At 46.9% G+C, this 19,244-nt stretch overlaps 1 long non-coding RNA gene and 1 pseudogene across 1 annotated transcript; both read left to right on the top strand.

The window, feature by feature from the left end:
- The first annotated feature begins 206 nt into the window (after nucleotides 1-206).
- On the top strand, nucleotides 207-7,741 carry LOC115187349 (5,6-dihydroxyindole-2-carboxylic acid oxidase-like; annotated as a pseudogene).
- A 4,794-nt stretch (nucleotides 7,742-12,535) lies between these two features.
- LOC115187350 (uncharacterized) lies at nucleotides 12,536-16,799 on the top strand. Its single transcript, XR_003876035.1, has 2 exons — nucleotides 12,536-12,744; nucleotides 15,505-16,799. It is a non-coding gene; the product is annotated as an uncharacterized LOC115187350 (long non-coding RNA).
- Nucleotides 16,800-19,244: the final 2,445 nt, after the last annotated feature.

The raw sequence follows: 19,244 nt of genomic DNA, 5'->3' as shown, positions 1-19,244 counted from the left end.
ATCCATCCATCCATCCATCCATCCATCTCTCCATCTCCCATCCATCCATCCATCCATCTCCCCATCCATCCATCATCCATCTCCCCATCCATCCATTCATCCATTCATCCATCCATCCATCTCTCCATCCATCCATCCATCCATCCATCCATCCATCCATCCATCCATCCATCTCCCCATCCATCCATCTCCATCCTCTCCAGGACATGTTGGGCGATGCCACCTTTGCCCTCCCCTACTGGAACTTTGCCATCGGCGGCAGTGAGTGTGACGTGTGTACTGACGACCTCCTAGGAGCCAGGTCTGTCTTCGATATGAACAGCCTCAGCCCCAACTCTGTCTTCTCCCAGTGGAGGGTGATCTGTGAGAGTGTAGAGGACTACGACACTCTGGGAACCATCTGTAACAGTGAGCATGATATGTCCTAACACCTTGTAAACACTACGACACTCTGGGAACCTTCTGTAACAGTGAGCATGATATGTCCTAACACCTTGTAAACACTACGACACTCTGGGAACCTTCTGTAACAGTGAGCATGGTATGTCCTAACACCTTGTAAACACTACGACACTCTGGGAACCTTCTGTAACAGTGAGCATGATATGTCCTAACACCTTGTAAACACTACGACACTCTGGGAACCTTCTGTAACAGTGAGCATGATATGTCCTAACACCTTGTAAACACTACGACACTCTGGGAACCTTCTGTAACAGTGAGCGTGATATGTCCTAACACCTTGTAAACACTACGACACTCTGGGAACCTTCTGTAACAGTGAGCGTGATATGTCCTAACACCTTGTAAACACTACGACACTCTGGGAACCTTCTGTAACAGTGAGCATGATATGTCCTAACACCTTGTAAACACTACGACACTCTGGGAACCTTCTGTAACAGTGAGCATGATATGTCCTAACACCTTGTAAACACTACGACACTCTGGGAACCTTCTGTAACAGTGAGAATGATATGTCCTAACACCTTGTAAACACTATGACACTCTGGGAACCTTCTGTAACAGTGAGCATGATATGTCCTAACACCTTGTAAACACTACGACACTCTGGGAACCTTCTGTAACAGTGAGCATGATATGTCCTAACACCTTGTAAACACTACGACACTCTGGGAACCTTCTGTAACAGTGAGCATGATATGTCCTAACATCTTGTAAACACTACGACACTCTGGGAACCTTCTGTAACAGTGATGACTAACCCTTTTTACTAACCCTGTGCTATGGAGACTGAGCATGCTTTTTTAGTCCAGCACTAGGCTAAATCTGAGGCAGGGTAACTGACAGTAACTAACCCAAGACTGATCTGGGGCAGGGAAACTGACAGTAACTAATCCAAGACTGATCTGGGGCAGGGAAACTGACAGTAGCTAACCCAAGACTGATCTGGGGCAGGGAAACTGACAGTAGCTAACCCAAGACTGATCTGGGGAAGGGAAACTGACATTAACTAATCCAAGACTGATCTGGGGCAGGGAAACAGACAGTAACTAATCCAAGACTGATCTGGGCAGGGAAACGGACAGAAACTAACCCAAGACTGATCTGGGGCAGGGAAACTGACAGAAACTAACCCAAGACTGATCTGGGGCAGGGAAACTGACAGAAACTAATCCAAGACTGACAGATCTGGGGCAGGGAAACTGACAGAAACTAATCCAAGACTGATCTGGGGCAGGAAAACTGACAGTAGCTAACCCATGACTGATCTGGGGCAGGGAAACTGACATTAACTAATCCAAGACTGATCTGGGGCAGGGAAACGGATAGAAACTAATCCAAGACTGACTGATCTGGGGCAGGGAAACTGACATTAACTAATCCAAGACTGATCTGGGGCAGGGAAACTGACAGTAACTAATCCAAGACTGATCTGGGGCAGGGAAACTGACAGTAACTAACCCAAGACTGATCTGGGGCAGGGAAACGGACAGTAACTAACCCAAGACTGATCTGGGGCAGGGAAACTGACAGTAACTAATCCAAGACTGATCTGGGGCAGGGAAACTGACAGTAACTAACTCAAGGCTGATCTGGGGCAGGGAAACTGACAGTAACTAACCCAAGACTGATCTGGGGCAGGGAAACGGACAGTAGCTAACCCAAGACTGATCTGGGGCAGGGAAACGGACAGTAGCGAACCCAAGACTGATCTGGGGCAGGGAAACGGACAGTAGCTAACCCAAGACTGATCTGGGGCAGGGAAACGGACAGTAGCTAACCCAAGACTGATCTGGGGCAGGGAAACGGACAGTAGCTAACCCAAGACTGATCTGGGGCAGGGAAACGGACAGTAGCTAACCCAAGACTGATCTGGGGCAGGGAAACGGACAGCAGCTAACCCAAGACTGATCTGGGGCAGGGAAACTGACAGTAACTAATCCAAGACTGATCTGGGGCAGGGAAACGGACAGTAACTAACTCAAGGCTGATCTGGGGCAGGGAAACTGACAGTAACTAACCCAAGACTGATCTGGGGCAGGGAAACTGACAGTAACTAACCCAAGACTGATCTGGGGCAGGGAAACGGACAGTAGCTAACCCAAGACTGATCTGGGGCAGGGAAACGGACAGTAGCTAACCCAAGACTGATCTGGGGCAGGGAAACGGACAGTAGCTAACCCAAGACTGATCTGGGGCAGGGAAACGGACAGAAACTAACCCAAGACTGATCTGGGGCAGGGAAACTGACAGTAACTAACCCAAGACTGATCTGGGGCAGGGAAACGGACAGTAACTAACCCAAGACTGTGCCACTCTGGATAGTGGGAACCATGTGTAACAGTGATTTTGGTTGGACCTGTTAGAAGTAGTGCTGGCTTGTGATTTCTCTGGGCTTTGGAAGGAATTACAACACAATGAACAACAGGGTTCTGAAGGTCTGGACTAAGGAATCAGTAGTATAATCTACACTCACATGATTCCAGATTAGGAGATTAGTCTGGTTGGTATGCATAATCTGGGCCAGATTACAACACTCACTTCCTCCCTACTTTTATCTCAGTAAATGTCCTACAATTTCCTAGAGATTCAAAATTTCATCGATGGGGAGAATTGAGTCAGAATTGTGACCTGACAGAACATGAGAGGAGTGAGGGTGTGTGACCTGATAGAACATGAGAGGAGTGAGGGTGTGTGACCTGACAGAACATGAGAGGAGTGAGGGTGTGTGACCTGATAGAACATGAGAGGAGTGAGGGTGTGTGACGTGACAGAACATGAGAGGAGTGAGGGTGTGTGACCTGACAGAACATGAGAGGAGTGAGGGTGTGTGACGTGACAGAACATGAGAGGAGTGAGGGTGTGTGACCTGACAGAACATGAGAGGAGTGAGGGTGTGTGACCTGACAGAACATGAGAGGAGTGAGGGTGTGTGACCTGATAGAACATGAGAGGAGTGAGGGTGTGTGACCTGACAGAACATGAGAGGAGTGAGGGTGTGTGACCTGACAGAACATGAGAGGAGTGAGGGTGTGTGACCTGACAGAACATGGGAGGAGTGAGGGTGTGTGACCTGACAGAACATGAGAGGAGTGAGGGTGTGTGACCTGACAGAACATGAGAGGTCATGTGATTTCCTAATATGGGCGTTATGAGGCTAAGGAGGAAGAAGTCTGCCAGTCTACTGGTTGTCTTTGATCAGGAGGAATTACACTCAGACAGATAGACAGCACACAGCTATGCACTATCTCCTCGTGTGTGTGTGTGTGTGTGTGTGTGTGTGTGTGTGTGTGTGTGTGGTGTGTGTGTGTGTGTGTGTGTGTGTGTGTGGGTGTGTGTGTGTGTGTGTGTGTGTGTGTGATTTTCCTGACCAGTGACCACATGACCTGAGCAGTGGGAAAACTCAGAAAACGTCTTTGTCTGAAATCATAACTAACCATTGAATCCTTGATTTGATTCCTAAATTCCTCGCCTCCCTCTCAAAGCTCATTGGAGGAAAAGATCCAATCAAGGTCCTTCCCCTTTGAGCCCCTCCTCCAGTGACCTTTGAGAGGAAGGTGAGGAATTATTAAGGAATCAAGGACAGAAGGAATCAAGGACAGAAGGAATCAAGGGTTTAACGGTTAGTTAAGCCTACGTTTTCAGACAGAGCAAGGAGTTTGGCTTTGCCCAGGGAAGTTTTGACTTTTACCTGGGAAAACCTCCCTATTCACTTTATAGTGCACTACTTTTGTCAACAGAAGCGCATTATATAGGGAATAGGGTGCCATTTCAGATGCAATAACATTATATAGGGAATAGGGTGCCATTTCAGATGCAATAACATTATATAGGGAATAGGGTGCCATTTCAGATGCATTTACTGTGGACGTTGACCATGTGATCTGTGATCCCTAAGTTTAGAGACTAGTCCAAAGCTTTTGACATGTGAACTCTATAGATTCAGAGACCTGTGACCCCTAACCCATGACCCCTATAGATTCAGAGACCTGTGACACCTAACCTATGACCCTATAGATTCAGAGACCTGTGACACCTAACCCATGACCCCTATAGATTCAGAAACATGTGATCCCTAACCCCTAACCTATGACCCTATAGATTCAGAGACCAGTGACCCCTAACCTATGACCCTATAGATTCAGAAACATGTGATCCCTAACCCCTAACCTATGACCCTATAGATTCAGAGACCTGTGACCCCTAACCCTTAACCTATGACCCTATAGATTCAGAGACCTGTGATCCCTAACCCCCTAACCTTAGACCCTCTTAGATTCAGAGACCTGGTGACCCCTAACCCATGACCCTATAGATTCAGAGACCTGTGACCCCTAACCCATGACCCCTATAGATTCAGAAACATGTGATCCCTAACCCCTAACCTATGACCCTATAGATTCAGAAACATGTGATCCCTAACCCCTAACCTATGACCCTATAGATTCAGAGACCTGTGACCCCTAACCCCTAACCTATGACCCTATAGATTCAGAGACCAGTCCCATCAGGAGGAACCCAGCAGGTAACGTGGCGCGGCCCATGTTGCAGAGGCTGCCTGAACCCCAGGATGTGGTGGACTGTCTGGACCTGAAAACCTTCGATACCCCGCCTTACTACTCCACCTCTTCAGAGAGCTTCAGGAACACCGTGGAGGGTGAGGATACTATACATCCCGTTCAGCAGACACTTCTATCCACAGACTTAGTTACGCGTGCATACATCTTGCGTATGGTGGTGCCGGGAATTGAACTCACTATCCTGACCCACACTTAACCCTCCTCTCCTCTTCCTCCAGAGGACAGATACCTCCACCCCAAACCTCCTAACCCTCCTCCCCTCTTCCTCCAGAGGACAGATACCTCCACCCCAAACCTCCCTAACCTCCTCACCTCTTCCTCCAGAGGACAGATACCTCCACCCCAAACCTCCTAACCCTCCTCACCTCTTCCTCCAGAGAACAGATACCTCCACCCCAAACCTCCTAACCCTCCTCACCTCTTCCTCCAGAGAACAGATACCTCCACCCCAAACCTCCTAACCCTCCTCTCTCCTCCAAAGGACACATACCTCCACCCCAAACCTCCTAACAATCCTCTCCTCTTCTTCCTCTTTCTCTCTCCTCTTTCTCTCTTCTCTCTCTTCCTCTCCTCTCTCGCCTCCCCTCTCTCTCCTCCATCTCTCTCCATCTCTCTCCTCCCTCTCCTTCCCTCTTTCTCTCCCTCTCCTCTCTCCTCTCCCTCTCCTCCCCTCTCTCCCTCTCCTCCCTCCAGGCTACAGTGCCCCTCAGGGTGGCTATGACCCAGTGGTACGCAGCCTCCATAACCTGGCTCACCTGTTCCTCAACGGGACAGGAGGGCAGACACACCTGTCCCCTAACGACCCCATCTTTGTCCTGCTCCACACCTTCACTGACGCCATCTTTGATGAGTGGCTGAGCCGACACGCCCCAGGTATAGTATGTCACACCTGCAACCAATCACAGAACACAATCAATTCATTCAAACAGACCAATGGGGGTTCCATCTGCAGACCCACACCCAGCCACTGCCAGCTGTAGGCTAAGGTTCATGTCGTCCCCCAGGTGAGGCAGTGTACCCGGAGGAGAATGCTCCTATTGGTCACAACAGACAGTTCAACATGGTTCCCTTCTGGCCCCCCGTCACCAACGCTGAGATGTTCGTCACAGCCCCCGACAACCTGGGATACACCTACGAGGTCGCATGGCCCAGTGAGTCACACACACACACCACACACACACATACACACACACACACACCACACACACACACACACACACACACACACAGACAGACAGACAGACAGACAGACAGACAGACAGACAGACAGACAGACAGACAGACAGACAGACAGACAGACAGACAGACAGACAGACAGACAGACAGACAGACAGACACACAGACAGACGACAGACAGACAGACAGACAGACAGACAGACAGACAGACAGACACACAGACACACAGACACACAGACACACAGACACACAGACAGACCCTAGGTCACATGGCACAGTGAGTCATACACAGAGACTGTATAACCTATGGTTATATTCCAAATGGCCCACTATTCCCTATATAGTGAACTACTTTAGACCAGAGCCCTATTCCCTATATAGTGAACTACTTTAGACCAGAGCCCTATTCCCTATGTAGTGCACTACTTTAGACCAGAGCCCTATTCCCTATATAGTGAACTACTAGTGACCAGGGCCCTATTCCCTATATAGTGAACTACTAGTGACCAGAGCCCTATTCCCTATATAGTGAACTACTAGTGACCAGAGCCCTATTCCCTATATAGTGAACTACTTTAGACCAGAGCCCTATTCCCTATATAGTGAACTACTAGTGACCAGGGCCCTATTCCCTATATAGTGCACTACTTTAGACCAGAGCCCTATTCCCTATATAGTGAACTACTAGTGACCAGAGCCCTATTCCCCTATATAGTGAACTACTAGTGACCAGGGCCCTATTCCCTATAAAGTGAACTACTTTAGACCAGGGCCCTATTCCCTATATAGTGAACTACTAGTGACCAGGGCCCTATTCCCTATATAGTGCACTACTTTAGACCATAGCCCTATCCCTATATAGTGAACTACTTATGACCAGGGCCCTATTCCCAATAGTGTGGACTACTCACAGAATAGGATACCATTTGGGACGTAACTGTAGTCTAATTGTTAACTGTAATTTGATAACCCTAGTGCAGGGATAGAGCAAAAGCCTGCACATCCAGCTGTTCTCCTAGAGGAGGGTTAGGCTATTCACCCTGTGGGTTCTAGATCAATAGAACAGCACATCCAGCTGTTCTCCTAGAGGAGGGTTAGGCTATTCACCCTGTGGGTTCTAGATCAATAGAACAGCACATCCAGCTGTTCTCATCATATATATATATTTTTATTTTATTTAGCTAACTGTTGCTTTTCTCTCTTACCCCCGCAGCTCGCCCCTACACACTGCCTGAGATCATCACCATAGCGATCGTCGCCGCGGTGCTGGTGACTGCGGTGGTGTCGGGGGTCATCGCGTGTGCCATGCGCTACCCGCTATTTTCCGCTCGGCTGAGGGACTGGAGCCGTTGCTAGGGGAGACCTTCCGCGCTACTCGGAGGACGACAGACGGACGGACAAGAGCCAGTCTGTTGTGTAGAGGATCATGTGTGCGTCTCAACCGGCACCCTATTCCCTATGTAGTGCACTACTTTAGACCAGGGACCATAGCCAATATAATATTTTTTATTTAACCTTTATTTAACCAGGCAAGTCAGTTAAGAACAAATTCTTATTTACAATGACGGCCTTAAGAACAGTGGGTTAACTGCCTTGTTCAGGGGCAGAACGACAAATATGTACCTTGTCAGCTCGGGGATTCGATCTTGGGGTTACTGGCCCAACACTCTAACCACTAGGCTAATGCACTACTTTAGCATACGATCCCTGGTCAACAGAAGCGCACTATAGAGGGAATGGTGCCCTTGGGCACACATAGGGTTCTGGTCAAAAGTAGTGCACTATATTTAGGTTAGGGTGCTATTAAACCAGAACCCTGTCTATAGTTTATGCTGTTTTTATTCCCTTCTCCTTCTTCATCCTCTAATAAAGTTGTACTGGTTTTGAAAACCTGTGTCCTAGCGGCTTTGTCTGTGTTTTCATAACATTCACTACCCTTTAGCCCGTATCCACGGAGACTGAGACCCTGAGGGGTTTTGTGGATACGGGCCTCTGGATTAGTAAACCTGGCCAGGCGCCTGTTATCCCCGTACTGTAGTTAGTAGTTCCTTCATAACAGTGTATGTGGCGCCCTCTGGTGGAGAATATACTGTCCTGCACCTCACAGCACCACCATCAGACAGACATACTGTCCTGCACCTCACAGCACCACCATCAGACAGACATACTGTCCTGCACCCCACAGCACCACCCATCAGACAGACATACTGTCCTGCACCTCACAGCACCACCATCAGACAGGCATACTGTCCTGCACCACACAGCACCACCCATCAGACAGACATACTGTCCTGCACCTCACAGCACCACCATCAGACAGGCATACTGTCCTGCACCCCACAGCACCACCCCATCAGACAGACATACTGTCCTGCACCTCACAGCACCACCCATCAGACAGACATACTGTCCTGCACCTCACAGCACCACCATCAGACAGGCATACTGTCCTGCACCCCACAGCACCACCCATCAGACAGACATACTGTCCTGCACCTCACAGCACCACCATCAGACAGACATACTGTCCTGCACCACACAGCACCACCCATCAGACAGACATACTGTCCTGCACCTCACAGCATCACCCATCAGACAGGCTGTCCTGCACCCCACAGCACCACCCATCAGACAGGCATACTGTCCTGCACCTCACAGCACCACCATCAGACAGGCTGTCCTGCACCCCACAGCACCACCCATCAGACAGGCATACTGTCCTGCACCTCACAGCACCACCATCAGACAGGCTGTCCTGCACCCCACAGCACCACCCATCAGACAGGCATACTGTCCTGCACCTCACAGCACCACCATCAGACAGGCATACTGTCCTGCACCTCACAGCACCACCATCAGACAGACATACTGTCCTACACCACACAGCACCACCCATCAGACAGGCATACTGTCCTGCACCCCCACAGCACCACCCATCAGACAGGCATACTGTCCTGCACCCCACAGCACCACCCATCAGACAGGCATACTGTCCTGCACCCCACAGCACCACCCATCAGACAGGCATACTGTCCTGCACCCCACAGCACCACCATCAGACAGACATACTGTCCTGCACCTCACAGCACCACCATCAGACAGACATACTGTCCTGCACCACACAGCACCACCCATCAGACAGACATACTGTCCTGCACCCCACAGCACCACCCATCAGACAGACATACTGTCCTGCACCTCACAGCACCACCATCAGGCATACTGTCCTGCACCTCACAGCACCACCATCAGACAGACATACTGTCCTGCACCCCACAGCACCACCCATCAGACAGACATACTGTCCTGCACCTCACAGCACCACCCATCAGACAGACATACTGTCCTGCACCTCACAGCACCACCCTGTCCTGCAACCCCACAGCACCACCCATCAGACAGACATACTGTCCTGCACCTCACAGCACCACCATCAGACAGACATACTGTCCTGCACTCCACAGCACCACCCATCAGACAGGCATACTGTCCTGCACCTCACAGCACCACCATCAGACAGGCATACTGTCCTGCACCTCACAGCACCACCATCAGACAGACATACTGTCCTGCACCACACAGCACCACCCATCAGGCATACTGTCCTGCACCTCACAGCCCCACCCATCAGACAGGCATACTGTCCTGCACCTCACAGCACCACCATCAGACAGACATACTGTCCTGCACCTCACAGCACCACCATCAGACAGACATACTGTCCTGCACCTCACAGCACCACCATCAGACAGGCATACTGTCCTGCACCCCACAGCACCACCATCAGACAGACATACTGTCCTGCACCTCACAGCACCACCCATCAGACAGACATACTGTCCTGCAACCCACAGCACCACCATCAGACAGACATACTGTCCTGCACCTCACAGCACCACCATCAGGCATACTGTCCTGCACCTCACAGCACCACCATCAGACAGACTGTCCTGCACCACACAGCACCACCCATCAGACAGACATACTGTCCTGCACCACACAGCACCACCCATCAGACAGACATACTGTCCTGCACCACCCATCAGACAGACATACTGTCCTGCACCTCACAGCACCACCATCAGACAGGCTGTCCTGCACCCCACAGCACCACCCATCAGACAGACATACTGTCCTGCACCCCACAGCACCACCATCAGACATACTGTCCTGCACCCCACAGCACCACCCATCAGACAGGCTGTCCTGCACCCCACAGCACCACCCATCAGACATACTGTCCTGCACCTCACAGCACCACAATCAGACAGGCTGTCCTGCACACCACAGCACCACCCATCAGACAGACATACTGTCCTGCACCTCACAGCACCACCCATCAGACAGGCATACTGTCCTGCACCTCACAGCACCACCATCAGACAGACATACTGTCCTGCACCTCACAGCACACCATCAGACCGACATACTGTCCTGCACCCCACAGCACCACCCATCAGACAGGCATACTGTCCTGCACCCCACACGCACCACCCATCAGACAGGCATACTGTCCTGCACCCCACAGCACCACCATCAGACAGACATACTGTCCTGCACCACCCATCAGACAGGCATACTGTCCAGCACCACACAGCACCACCCATCAGACAGGCATACTGTCCTGCCCCCCACAGCACCACCCATCAGACAGACATACTGTCCTGCACCACACAGCACCACCCATCAGACAGACATACTGTCCTGCACCCCACAGCACCACCCATCAGACAGGCTGTCCTGCACCGCACAGCACCACCCATCAGACAGACATACTGTCCTGCACCCACAGCACCACCCATCAGACAGACATACTGTCCTGCACCCCACAGCACCACCCATCAGACAGAGATTGTAGCTGCTAGTCTGAACCCAAGGCACCACATTAACATGTTTTATGTGACAGTAATACGGAAGAAAAACAATTCAAATGAAAATAGGCCGCCTGCTAATAAGAAAACTAATGTATTTCAGTTGCCAGTGACCGATGTGGACCGTAGACATTAGTCTCAAGTCACATACACATTTAGTTTAGAAAAATGCCAATTCTCTCTTCTGATAAGACTTTCATGGACTAAACCTATATCCCGGTCTTAATATAACCAGTCTATTTACAACTTGTGTAAGTTTGTTTTCTTTGGCCACTCTACGTGACATCGCTATTTAGGACTTCATCTAGCCCAATAGGCTACAATGGATTCTACAGTGACAGTCCAAAGTGCGTTTTAGGTTTTAACGTTTTTCTGCATTTGTTACAGTTTCCCACATTCTACAATTCAGTAGATAACGAAAACACATACTTGTTACTAACATAGGCGTCTATATTATTGGACATATGTTTGCAACTTATTAGTGTTTTGTCGTTGTTTAGCGCGGGTCTAACAAACAGTTCAAACTCATGGCTATTCCGGTTCTGATCAGCTGTTTGCCCCCATGCTCAGCCCATAGAGAATGATAGAGGCCTCTAGTAGCCAAAAGGCCGTTTTAGCATAGGCAGCGCCATTGAGGCCGCGCCACTTTATTTGAATTGTGAATAAGAAAATGGACTACTTTTAAAACAGAGATAGCCTCAATGGCGTTGCCCATGCTGTCACATATGCTATAATAGCAGAGCTACATAAATGAGTCCTCTATCTATCTCTATGATTCAGCCAAAGAACGTCGCTGCCACAAGCGCGCACTGTTATTGATTGGTTACGTCATTGGGGAAGTCGACTATTGCCCAATATTCAATTGTTTATTATTATTATTATTATTATTATTGTGTATATTGATATGATATGAATGCAGAAAGGTCCTAAATCTTACTAGAATGTATGCAGATTGTGTAAAATTGAGCAACATGACACCTTGTTTAAGCACAATGTTGTTGGGCGGGGTAACTCACCTCTAAAGTCAAGTCAGTCAAGTTTTCACTCACAGTTGAACAGTCACACCTCGGAGCTTTGTGTCAGTCTATGCTTCGTTCCCACAGTTATAAGACTGGCTGGCTGAAGGACGTAACCTGAATTCCTGTGGTTGGCACTGGCCGTCTGGAATTCCTCATATGGAAATGTATCTCCTCCTCTCCCACATTTAATGTGTGTTAATGTATTATCTTTATGTTCGATGATAACGCTTTTCCAAAGCACGTTAAAGTCAGCTGGCGTCGAGAGGGAATCGAATTGTATGTCTGTATCTTTCCATTGGTCTCAGCCAGATCTCTGACGCGTTATTACGCGTGGCCTGCAGCAGCACAACTTTGCGTAACAGTAGTCTATGACATTATATTACTGTGGACTATTATCAGGTGAAGAGTGTGTATTTCCTATGTAATGGATATACCATCGGAACGGATCTGAGTGAGATAGAGAGAAAGATGGCTCGGAAGATTCCAGAGAGTCTGTTTCCTTTTGCCACGGATGGACGGATGATGAAAGATAATACAGATGCTAGAGACGAGTGGGACTCGCCTGGCCATGTAAAAGACATGTCCTACACCACGAGTCTGCAGAGCAACATGCGACTCCTAAGACAATAAATGGTAAGTATCTTATTTACCTTTATTGTGTCTAAGTGTTTATCCAAGTCCTATAGTGTTTATCCAAGTCCTATAGAGTGTTTATGTGTTTATCCAAGTCCTATAGAGTGTTTATCCAAGTCCTGTAGAGTGTTTATGTGTTTATCCAAGTCCTATAGAGTGTTTATCCAAGTCCTATAGAGTGTTTATCCAAGTCCTGTAGAGTGTTTATGTGTTTATCCAATTCCTGTAGAGTGTCTATCCAAGTCCTATAGTGTTTATCCAAGTCCTGTAGAGTGTTTATGTGTTTATCCAATTCCTGTAGAGTGTTTATATCCAAGTCCTATAGTGTTTTATCCAAGTCCTGTAGAGTGTTTATGTGTTATATCCAATTCCTGTAGAGTGTTTATCCAAGTCCTGTAGAGTGTTTATGTGTTATCCAAGTCCTGTAGAGTGTTTATGTGTTTATCCAAGTCCTATAGAGTGTTTATCCAAGTCCTATAGAGTGTTTATCCAAGTCCTATAGAGTGTTATCCAAGTCCTGTAGAGTGTTTATGTGTTTATCCAAGTCCTGTAGAGTGTTTATGTGTTTATCCAAGTCCTGTAGAGTGTTTATGTGTTTATCCAAGTCCTATAGAGTGTTTATCCAAGTCCTGTAGAGTGTTATGTGTTTATCCAAGTCCTATAGAGTGTTTATGTGTTTATCCAAGTCCTATAGAGTGTTATGTGTTTATTGGTTCCAAGTCCTGTAGAGTGTTTATGTTGTTATCCAAGTCCGGTAGAGTGTTTATGTGTTATCCAAGTCCTGAGAGTGGTTTATGTGTTTATCCAAGTCCTGTAGAGTGCTTATATTCCAAGTCCTGTAGCAGTGTTGATGTGTTTATATCAATCCTATAGAGTGTATTATCCAAGTCTGTAGAGTGTTTTATTGTGGTTTATCCAAGTCCTATAGAGTGGTTTAGGGGGGTAATATCCAAGGGGTCCGAATAGAGTGTTGTATTGTTTTAAATTGAACGTGTTTATCCAAGTCCTGTAGAGTGTTTATGTGTTTAATCCATGTCCTGTAGAGTGTGTAGGTGTTTATTCCAAGGCCTATAGAGTGTTTATGTGTTATCCAAGTCCGTGTAAGAGTGTTTATTGTGTTTATATGCCAGATCCTGTAGAGGTGTTTATTGTGTTTATCCAAGTCCTGTAGAGTGTTTATGTGTTTATCCAAGTCCATAGAGTGTTTATGTGTTTATCCAAGTCCTGTAGAGTGTTTATGTGTTTATCCAAGTCCTGTAGAGTGTTTATGTGTTTATCCAAGTCCTGTAGAGTGTTTATCCAAGTCCTGTAGAGTGTTTATGTGTTTATCCAAGTCCTATAGAGTGTTTATCCAAGTCCTGTAGAGTGTTTATGTGTTTATCCAAGTCCTATAGAGTGTTTATGTGTTTATCCAAGTCCTATAGAGTGTTTATGTGTTTATCCAAGTCCTGTAGAGTGTTTATGTGTTTATCCATGTCCTGTAGAGTGTTTATGTGTTTATCCAAGTCCTATAGAGTGTTTATGTGTTTATCCAAGTCCTGTAGAGTGTTTATGTTTATCCAAGTCCTGTAGAGTGTTTATGTGTTTATCCAAGTCCTGTAGAGTGTTTATGTGTTTATCCAAGTCCTGTAGAGTGTTTATGTGTTTATCCAAGTCCTGTAGAGTGTTTATGTGTTTATCCAAGTCCTGTAGAGTGTTTATGTGTTTATCCAAGTCCTGTAGAGTGTTTATGTGTTATCCAAGTCCTATAGAGTGTTTATGTGTTTTATCCAAGTCCTGTAGAGTGTTTACAGGCTTTATTATCATAAGAACAAAGGAAATGTAATGAGGACAGTTGGTTTTAAAGATGTTAATTCGTCCTCACATTGGATTATTTTAAATAGTTAAATGTTACTAAGAAGTTACAGTAATAGGTTATAATACTGTTTACCCATATGTTTAGAGAGAGACAATAGGGCATTGGAAGGAATAAGTGGGAGGGGAGGAATAAGCAGGTATGAAAATCTGTTCTCGATCAAGTTCACCACCTGTCCTAACTCCTGTGTTTGTCCTGTTCAATCTCCTAACAAACACAGTCACACCTGTCCTAACTCGTGTTTGTCCTGTTCTCTCCTAACAACACAGTCACACCTGTCCTACTCATGTTTGTCCTGTTCTCTTCTCCTAACAACACAGGCACACCTGTCCTAACTCCTGTTTGTCCAGTTGTCTCCTAACAACACAGTCACGCCTGTCCTAACTCATGTTTGTCCTGTTCTCTCCTAACAACACAGTCACACCTGTCCTAACTCATGTTTGTCCTGTTCTCTCCTAACAACACAGTCACACCTGTCCTAACTCTGTTTATCCTGTTCTCATCCTAACAACACAGTCACACCTGTCCTAACTCATGTTTGTCCTGTTCTCTCCTAACAACACAGTCACACCTGTCCTAACTCATGTTTGTCCTGTTCTCTCCTAACAACACAGAGTCACCTGTCCTAACTCATGTTTGTCCTGCTCTCCTAACAACACAGAGACACCTGTCCTAACTCATGTTTGTCCTGTTCTCTCCTAACAACACAGTCACACCTGTCCTAACTCATGTTTGTCCTGTTCTCTCCTAACAACACAGTCACACCTGTCCTAACTCATGTTTGTCCTGTTCTCTCCTAACAACACAGAGTCACCTGTCCTACTCATGTTTGTCCTGTTCTCTCCTAACAACACAGAGTCACCTGTCCTAACTCATGTTTGTCCTGTTCTCTCCTAACAACACAGGCACACCTGCGGGGCATGGACGTCCGTCTGATGTGCCAGCTCCTGTCGATCAACGACGGCATCGAGGCGACGCGCTGGGACCTGGAGGTGTAGCTGAGGTTGGGGATGGCAGCGGTGACTAGCCAGGAGAGTAGCCTGGCCGAGAGCCAGGATGCATCCCGGCGAAGCAGCATGTCCAGTCTGCACTATGGGAGAGATGGTTTTGATGTGATGACTGTGGGGAGTTATCTGGGTAGCTTGGCGGAAGACCCAGCGGCGATACCGGCCCTCTCTCGCCCGCTGACCAGGTAGTTGGAGAAGGAGGCTTGGAGGGAAAGCTACTGTACATATCCAGACTATTATTGCAGACCAGCTTTAACAAACCTGATTCAGCTATACTGGCCTAAAATCAAGATGTGATGATTAGTTGATTAGTTAAATCAGGTGTGTTGGGCTGCCTGGAACAAAAGGATGCCCACATTGTAACCTACCTGTACTGTACCTGTCCAGGAACACTGTATCCAGAGGGTTTCAGAGGACAACGTTAGTGGGGGAGAGTCCAGGAACACTGTATCCAGAGGGTTTCAGAGGACAACGTTAGTGGGAGAGAGTCCAGGACAATGTGAGAGTGAAATTACAAGATGATGTTATAATACTGTTGTAGGCTTCACAACAGAATTAAATGATTGTTTTTCTGGAATAGAATAGGGGTTTTAGAACACTCTCATCTGTGGTCTTCTGAGTTGGGCCCTGGGGGAGATAAGGTCTGAGACAGGATGTGTGGGGTAGTGTCTGGTTCCATTGTACGTCCTCTCTGATGTTGCACCTATCCTGGGATAGTGTATGACCCAGAGGCTCACTCCCCTCAGTCTGCTCGTCTAGGCGAGTGCTCAAGGACATGGGTTTTACTTGAGATGGGGGTATCTGGAGCTGACAATTGATTTATGCCATAGAATGAGTTAGTGTTGCTGTACTATGAAGTACCAGGTATGAGATCTTAGGGGCCAAACTCTGTACAATAACAACAGTTTTCATAGCAAATGGGTCACAAGGTGGTGAGACTTGATACATGAGAAAGGAGTATCACCCAGCCAGATACTTTTTTCTCATGTATCAAGTCTCACCACCTTGTGACCCGTTCCACACATCTGTTGTTTGTCATGTAGACTAAGAGTGTGTATCTTTACTATAAAAGGTGTTTGTCGGGGCTCTCAACGAATCATCTAAAGGTGGTTCGTCGACCATCTTCATTATTGGAATAATTAATCAATGTTATTAATACGTTTTGAATAAAGTAAATATCCTGATTGGTAATTGACCTTGTCTCTCCTCATAATTGATTAGAATTTCCATGACAACCACTGTTTAAAGACGGTTTCAGAGGACAACGTTAGCGGGAGACATTCCACTGTCCCCTGTACGCATGACACACACACACACACACACAGAAAAGCACACACATTTAGATTCAAATAGATTCACTTCATGAATAACATGGTCCTGTCTACAGGTAGTACCTCTGTCCCCCCTAGGCATGGGACCTCGTAAATTTAACAGAGGGGGAGAGGAATTTGAACCTGGCTTTATCCAATTCCCCTGGATCAGGTTGCTCCCTCTTTCTTAATGAGAGAGAAGAAAGAGATCATGTTAACATATCATCCTTTCATCCTCTAGTAACCCACATATGGCCTTTAGACGAATCCATCAACTTTTAAAGGAGAGAGAGAGAGTGGGAGAGGGGGAGAACAGAGAAAGAGGGGGGAGCTAGAAGGGGGAGAAAGTTGGACAGAGAGAGAAAGAGATTGGGAGAGGGGGGAGAAAGAAGGGGGAGAAAGTTGGACAGAGAGAGAAAGAGAGTGGGAGAGGGGGAGAACAGAAAAAAGAGGGGGGAGCTGGAAAGGGGAGAAAGTTGGACAGAGAGAGAGAGAGAGAGGGAGAGTGGGAGAACAGAGGAAGAGGGGGGGAGAAAGGTGGACAGAGAGAGAGAGAGAGAGAGAGGGAGAGAGAAATGTATTGCACCATACAATTCCCTCAAGGCATTAAAGATTTAGGGGGTTTACATTTCTAAATATTTATCAAGAACAAGGTATTTTGTTTCATTTAAAAACCGCATAACATTTTGTATAAGCAAAATATTTCAGGCCTTCCACCCCCCCAACCTTTAACCGTGTGATGTTTAGAGCAGCGGCAGAGGAGGCTGTTGAGGGGAGGACGGCTCATAATAATGGCTGGAACGGAGTAAATGGAATGACATCAAACACATGGAAACCATGGAAACCAATGTGTTTGATTTATTTGATACCATTCCATTATTCTGGCCCAGCCATTACCATGAACCCGTCCTCCCCAATTAAGGTAACACCAACCTCCTGTGGGTTAGTGTTCCTACTGTACCTAACCTCCTGTAGTTTAGTGTTCCTACTGTACATAACCTCCTGTAGTTTAGTGTTCCTACTGTACATAACCTCCTGTAGTTTAGAGTGTTCCTACTGTACATAACCTCCAGTAGTTTAGTGTTCCTACTGTACATAACCTCCTGTAGTTTAGTGTTCCTGCTGTACATAACCTCCTGTAGTTTAGAGTGTTCCTACTGTACATAACCTCCTGTAGTTTAGAGTGTTCCTGCTGTACATAACCTCCTGTAGTTTAGTGTTCCTGCTGTACATAACCTCCTGTAGTTTAGAGTGTTCCTGCTGTACATAACCTCCTGTAGTTTAGTGTTCCTGCTGTACATAACCTCCTGTAGTTTAGAGTGTTCCTACTGTACACAACCTCCTGTAGTTTAGAGTGTTCCTGCTGTACATAACCTCCTGTAGTTTAGTGTTCCTGCTGTACATAACCTCCTGTAGTTCAGTGTTCCTACTGTACATCACCTCCTGTAGTTTAGAGTGTTCCTACTGTACATAACCTCCTGTAGTTTAGTGTTCCTGCTGTACATAACCTCCTGTAGTTTAGAGTGTTCCTGTGGTACATAACCTCCTGTAGTTTAGAGTGTTCCTACTGTACATAACCTCCTGTAGTTTAGTGTTCATACTGTACATAACCTTCTGTAGTTTAGTGTTCCTACTGTACATAACCTCCTGTAGTTCAGTGTTCCTACTGTACATAACCTCCTGTAGTTTAGAGTGTTCCTACTGTACATAACCTCCTATAGTTCAGTGTTCCTACTGTACATAACCTCCTGTAGTTCAGTGTTCCTACTGTACATAACCTCCTGTAGTTCAGTGTTCCTACTGTACATAACCTCCTGTAGTTTAGTGTTCCTACTGTACATAACCTCCTGTAGTTTAGTGTTCCTACTGTACATAACCTCCTGTAGTTTAGAGTGTTCCTACTGTACACAACCTCCTGTAGTTTAGAGTGTTCCTGCTGTACATAACCTCCTGTAGTTTAGTGTTCCTGCTGTACATAACCTCCTGTAGTTTAGAGTGTTCCTACTGTACATAACCTCCTGTAGTTTAGAGTGTTCCGACTGGTCATAACCTCCTGTAGTTTAGAGTGTTTCTGCTGTACATAACCTCCTGTAGTTTAGTGTTCCTGCTGTACATCACCTCCTGTAGTTTAGAGTGTTCCTGCTGTACATAACCTCCTGTAGTTTAGAGTGTTCCTGCTGTACATAACCTCCTGTAGTTTAGAGTGTTCCTACTGTACATAACCTTCTGTAGTTTAGTGTTCCTACTGTACATCACCTCCTGTAGTTTACAGTGTTCCTACTGTACATAACCTCCTGTTGTTTAGTGTTCCTACTGTACATAACCTCC

This window comes from Salmo trutta, unplaced genomic scaffold (genome assembly GCF_901001165.1).
Source record: "Salmo trutta unplaced genomic scaffold, fSalTru1.1, whole genome shotgun sequence".
Lineage (NCBI taxonomy): Eukaryota > Metazoa > Chordata > Actinopteri > Salmoniformes > Salmonidae > Salmo > Salmo trutta.
This window is presented reverse-complemented; position numbering and strand designations above follow the sequence as displayed.